Genomic DNA, 6508 nt, shown 5'->3' with positions numbered 1-6508 from the left:
GATAGATAGATAGATAGATAGATAGATAGATAGATAGATAGATAGATTGATTGATAAGATAGATTGATTGATAAGATAGATAGATATGATTGATAAGATAGATAAGATAGATAAGATAGATAGATAGATAGATTGATTAGTTTTAACCTTCTATAAAATCAAACACCTATTCAGATGAACTAAAATCTTAGTTTTTAAAAAGACAAATGAAAAAAGTTGGTTCATTGTATTTTCTTGATGGGGGAAAAGCATTTATTTGTTGTTTCATGTTTATATAATTTTTGTTTTCTAATAGAAAATAAGGACCAATTTTCTCTTTAAATGTCTTGTTTGAGCCTATTTTGTGTTGGACTCGAACTGTTCTTGGTATTTAACAAATTTAAAATGAAATAAAAAAAAATTAGCAGCATGAAATACCTTATTATTGCTTAATTTATGCTTTTTATCTGAAAAAGGAAAAACATTAACATAATTCTATTCTTCATAGTAAGGGATGGTTTAGTTGTAGTTGCACAGCTGTCATAACTCGTTGTTCTTTACGAGAAGTAAAGCGACACAATCAATAAAAAAATCTACGCTTTGTTACCCTCAGGCTCATTGTAATATAAAATAGATTTGATGTTTCACTAAATTGTAATTTGAGTCTGATCTGGCATGACTTGTTGCAAACTTGTTGCAGCTCAGGATGAAAACATTCTGGCACACATGGGGCGTATTAAAAAGTCACATTTATTTGATTTTTCCCAGATAACACAAAATCCCACTGAGCCCGTTGAATCTTTCCAAAGGAATCTTTTTTATTGTCCTCGAGTCTAGTATGGCTCATCAAGTGATTGTGATAAGATTGCTCTGTCTTCCTGTGATTCAGCTGAAACCCAGAGAGATGAAGAACAGTGTTTCAGATCCTCAGGCGGTCAGAAAGGAGACACAGCGGAGAGCAAACTCAAGACGACTCCTGGAGTGCAGGGAGGATGATAAAACCATCACTAAAGGAGAGAAACAGTGGGCGGCTGTGCAATGATTGTGTTAAGGTAAGATGAATAATGCACAGCATGCACAGCTGCAGATGGATCTCTTAAATTTGTGAAAGTTAATTAAAAACAATTAGGTTCTAACTGAAAATTTGTAATTTCATCTTGCAACTGTTCTTAATTAGCTGTAAGCAACTTTGCATTACAATGCTAATAAAATGCCAAATTGTTCATTGTTCATATTCCATGTATTTCTGAGACAAAGTAATTGAGAAAAATCAGATTATGTTAGATCAACACAAAGGATTATAATGCTGGGTCAAATCTCATGCGGGCGGTCGGTAATCCGTAACAGATTACACTTTAAAAGGAGCCTGTATAATGTGCGGATGGATGTGTGGTGGAGATTGGAAACGGTTTGGAAATGAGAGGCCTGTCAGTGGGACGGCAGGAGAAGATGATAAAAATTGGTTCCGACTGAGCTCAGTTCTCACATCCACCTCCTATGCATCTACTTCACCATCATAAGTGTAGAGGTACAGGGCAGGTGAGCAGAGGGGGGAACAGGATGTGAGAAAGAAAACAGGATATCACACACTCGGTTTTCTCAAGCAACTGTCCTTGTCAGCTTAAATTTGGCGGAGTAGAATTTTAATGCAAAGTAAAAGGTGGTTCTTAATGTTGAGAGGTGGTAACCACCAAAATAGTTTATCTTATTCGAACAGCTTTAAATGATGATCATTGGAAACGTTTTTTTTTTTCCTAATTCATCAATTCTTAACATTTTTTTTATACTTTTTTTTTATTAAACATCAATATTGAGAGTGACATATTTAAATCTTTCAAAGAGACTGTCCAAAGGTGGGGAAGAGGGAATCTAATATAATCTTTGAGGCAACTATGCCAATATTTTGTGCCAACATTTCTTTGAACCACAGCTTTATCTTGTCGATTTTTAGCTCTGTGAATTTAGCTTTGTGCCGCAGCATTTCATGGACGGGATTATATGCTGCAGTGTCACCAAAAAGCTCAGAGATTATCTTTTTTTCTGTCTGACAAACGAGAAAATGAGGCCCCATTGACTCCCAGTTTGAAACCGCACACTGATTAAAGTAAATTAAGTGTATATACATACCCTGAGGGAAGAATCAGGGCATCTGTAACCATCTAGAGGGGGTAAAAGTATTATGATTTATCACGGTAAGCAGGATTACATAACTTTCCTTAAATGCTGCTTTTTCTCAAATTCAGCAGAAGGCAGAGTGGTTGTATGCCTGAATGCATTTGTAAGCTTGTTCATGCACGTTTTGTATGCCTGTGTGGGTATGTGGGTCTCTCTCGTGATTCTAATGCAAGTTTGCAAAGATTGTGGGTGGTTTGCGACTTAATGCAGTTTTCACATTTGATTACAATCACATCACACTGCCCCTTTGAGTTTAGTGCATGCTCTGCATTACCCTGTCCATGTCACATCTACACATGTGTTCATTCAATGATGCAAATCTATCAAGTGAAGTAGGTGCACACTCGTGTCGCAAGATAAAATATGTATGATAAAATATGTAAAACTGGTAAAAAAAATAGAATTTTCTTGATGTTGAACCTGAGTGAGAACACAAGAAAGATGTCAGACAATGGGCAGTAACTCAAATATTTATATTTCTTGCAATTTTTAGGAATGCACCGAGCTTCTTGTTCGTGTATTTCTTGTAGGTGGGTTTAGATGCCGTGTGCTTTTCACTGGTATTTCTCATAGACATGCATTTAAATATTATGGTGCTCTTCATCATCTCTTGTTGCTGAAAGCTGATGCTAGCAGGAACCGGTTTACAGAAGCTGCCACATTGGATTTACAGGATCAGACTCTTCCCACTGGCGAGCTTTAAGTTCCTGCCTACTCCAACACATACACTCATACATGACATTTCTATTAGGTATGAAATAACTAATTATAGTCAAGACATGAAACATTTATCTGAAGGATATATTTTCTTCTTTTAACAAAATCAAAGAAACGTGTTTGGGACCATATGAGACGTTGTACCTGCTCCGGCTTCAACTTCATGGTTCCCGTATGGAGTCAGTATTTCTTTACACATTGATGGTATTCCTAGCAGAGCTGTGCCAGCTGAAAAGTGGTTAAAAGTAAGGACAGTTGATTGAAAGGCAAAGTAATCCGATACTAGACAACTTGAAGGGAAGATGTGGATGATGACCAGAAGCAAGAATAAAAGTGATGAATAATAATGAGGGAATAATTTGATTTGTAATAGGAAATTTTAAACTACCATACTTTTTGCTGTATAAGTCACACCTTTTTGCATAAATTAGCACACCTGCGACGTATACAGCAAAGCAACTTATTTATGTTTTATTTCTCCATATTTATAACCCAATTTTTGGCTGAGATCTGACGATTTCATTCAGTCTGACATGGAAAATATTGAACACTACCATTTTCAGCCACTAGAGGGTGCTTGAGTGATATGGCAAGCCAAGTGTCTCATTAATAGGTAAAAGTGGCTATTAATGAGACACTTGGCTTGCCATACCAAGCCACCTTTGTCTCATTCCAGAACTCCTGAGTAAATATTAAATTAGCTGCATTTCGCCGCCGCATCTAGGCGAAATGCAGCTGATTTGACCATTAAAGTACATTTATTAATGAAAAGTTCAACTGAGACACACCTTTGCTATAATGTCAAACAAACAAATAATTGTTTTTAAGTGTTAATCTTGTTAAATTCTTGTTAAAGTCCTCCCGTGCACATTCCCGCAGCCGCCATTTGGCAGCCAATCGATTGTTTGGCACAACACAGGCCCATGTTTCCGGGTGGTCAGCGGTGACACATAAAAAACACGACGCGGTGACTCATAATAGATGCGACTTATACAGCGAAGTGACTTATTTATGGGTTTTTCCACTTTATTAGACATATTTGGACTGATGTGACTTATACGGTGATGCGATGTGTACGGTATTTAAAAAATGGGGGGAGGGGAGGGAGGGAATGGTGACAGACAAGGATATAGCTGAAATTTGAAATGCGTTATTGTTTTCTCTCTTTGCACAAATGTGCAACTCTACATGTCTGTCAGAGTGGTTAAAGTAAAAAAAAAAAAATAAAAAAAAAAACATCAAAAGGATTGTGAAGCTTAAAACCAGTTGAAATCTTGTACCGGTTATTAAGGAGTGTCCATGTAGAGATTTCAGTATTCTTCTTTATTCACATCACCTTTTTGCAGCTCTAAAGTGTCAGGGGGGAGAATTCTTCTTCTCAGCTGTGACTCATCCCTCAAACGATCCATGTGGTATTTAAGGACCAAAGCTGCCCTAGGACAACGCTGAGATATTCTCTGTGGTATTCAGTGAGCAGCCAGAGTTTCTAGTGCAATCTAAGGTTTTGTAAATTAATCATGTTTTTCCTTGTGCTCCTAGCAGATGAGAATCTGTTTCCTGTGCTCTCCCAGTTTGAGGCTTACCTTCGTCCTCCAGCCTGAGTTTGCATTGGACTATCATCCTAAAACCAATTCTCCCCATACGGACATTACAACTGCAAAGATCTCTCACTTATTGCATCATTCTGGTTCGACATGCCACTCTCCTACACCAACCTGTGAACCTCACCTACCATATCGCCTTCCTGGAACCTGGAATTGTACCCTTCAAGCCTGAACACCGACTAAATACTTACCCGTTTCCTTCCAAGTCCAGCCCCTGTAATATTCAGTCTAACTTTAAAAGTTTCAGCTCTGTATAAAAAAATCTCAGTATTTTTAGCTAAATGTCGATGTACAATATCATTAATTATTTTTAATGGTTCATTTTTTTTCTCTTATAAAGTTCTACAAAAAGACACTTCTGAGTCAAAGCTACATGTCCCAAATGTCACACAGGCACTTTTATTAACATTGAGCTGTGCATTAGAAAAGTCTCCAAAATAAACAATTGTAATGTATTAAATAATAATTCTCATCAAAATAAAATAAATTCCTGCATAACAAACCAAAACTCACGGCTGTGAAATGAAAATGCAAACAGAAAAGATACAGACACACACACACTTGCTCTCTAAAAAGATATTAACTCAATGAATATTGCACTCACCAAAGACCAGATGAAGCAAAGCAGACTTATTCAGTTACACACCCTTGACCACATTAGTGTTGTCGGTAATGGCAACAAGTCCCGTTGGGTTGATATGATGGCAATAAGCTACTAATTTAGTAATGTCATGCCACTTCTCACATTTTCTCTCATAAGGCACAGCACAGGCCTAAGAGTTTTGTAGCATTGTTTGCTTTGGGGCAGAAGGCCTCCATTTGTCTCCATCTCTGTCACTGCATATGCAAATTCCCATGTGAGGAGTGTGTGTGTGTGTGTGTGTGTGTGTGTGTGCATGTGTGTGTGTGTGGGGGGGGGGGGGGGGTGTTGTTCAGAGTGAGGAGGAGAGGCAGGGCCGGTCAGTGGTATGAGAAATTGGGCACAGAGAAATGGGGAGAAGAGGAAGGTAAACTGGCAGATCTACAGTTTTAATTTACAACACATAGACTATATCAAAATAAACAACAGTCATATCTTATATATCAAGGGGTTTAAAAATCTGGATATATCACCCAGTCCTATGTCTAATTCTGTATGTTTTTCTTTCTATCAGTACATCAACATTTCACTTTTTCCATTTTTATTTTACTAAAACAATGGTTTTCCTTTAGAATCACATTATACTGTAGACACTGCCTGCTGTGCATTGCTGAGGACAGTGTCTCAGCAATCATTCAATTAGTTTTTTTTTCTTGATGTGTATCTTTTTTGTGCAAAAATATTTAATCTAACATTTATTTTGTGAATTAAATTCATAAATTATACTGATGCCTTCAAAGGTTTATTTGCATCTTTGCGAGTAGTAAAAGAAACTACACCAGACAAGCATATTAACAAGCGTCTCTTGCTTTGTTTTAAAACAGGCATGATGCTGTGCACATTTCAGATTAAGGGCATAATAATAATTTAAAAAAAGATGTGTAAATGGGATTTTGCTGGAGCTCATGCAGATTTATTTGCATATTCCATATTTATGTCACAGCATGCAGCAAGCTCATAGCATGCAGAGCTGAAAGAAAGAAAGACTTGTCAGCTTTACAGCTGAACAGGACATGTGTGTCCCTTGCAGCTTTATTATTGCTCTAACGCAGAGGTGCCCAAAGTGGGGCCCGCGGGCCAAAGTTGGCCCGCCAAACCGTTTGAGTTGGCCCACCAAGCTGTCCTTATTACTATAATAAAATTTCCTTTGAAGAATCAATGTGTTTTCACTCAGTTATTCCACCCTTGGACTTTAATGTTAGATGAAAAAAAAAAATCAGCCCAATTACTATATATGGGACTGTTTGTTTATGTTCATATTATTGTTGCTTTTAAGTTGTGTTGCTGTTGGGCATGCATTTTTTGACATTTTTCACTACATATAATTATACTGAAATGCAAAAATTTCAATATTTGTTTTAATTTCTTATATATGACTTATATGTTATATTTT

General features: G+C 37.0%; 1 long non-coding RNA gene across 1 annotated transcript in view; it reads left to right on the top strand.

Annotated features, from left to right (window-relative positions):
- The window catches only part of LOC119428081, a 14243-nt gene extending 9599 nt beyond the window's left edge, over positions 1-4644 (top strand). Inside the window, exons 3-4 of the long non-coding RNA XR_005187688.1 lie at positions 869-1031; positions 4414-4644. This is a non-coding gene — a long non-coding RNA (uncharacterized LOC119428081). The remainder of the gene's footprint in view (positions 1-868; positions 1032-4413) is intronic.
- The last annotated feature ends 1864 nt before the right edge of the window (positions 4645-6508 follow it).

The sequence above is a fragment of the Nematolebias whitei genome, chromosome 22 (assembly GCF_014905685.2).
Source record: "Nematolebias whitei isolate Nwh7 chromosome 22, NemWhi1, whole genome shotgun sequence".
NCBI classification, from domain to species: Eukaryota; Metazoa; Chordata; class Actinopteri; order Cyprinodontiformes; family Rivulidae; genus Nematolebias; species Nematolebias whitei.
The sequence above is the reverse complement of the archived record's forward strand: the minus strand, read 5'-3'. Positions and strand labels throughout refer to the sequence as shown.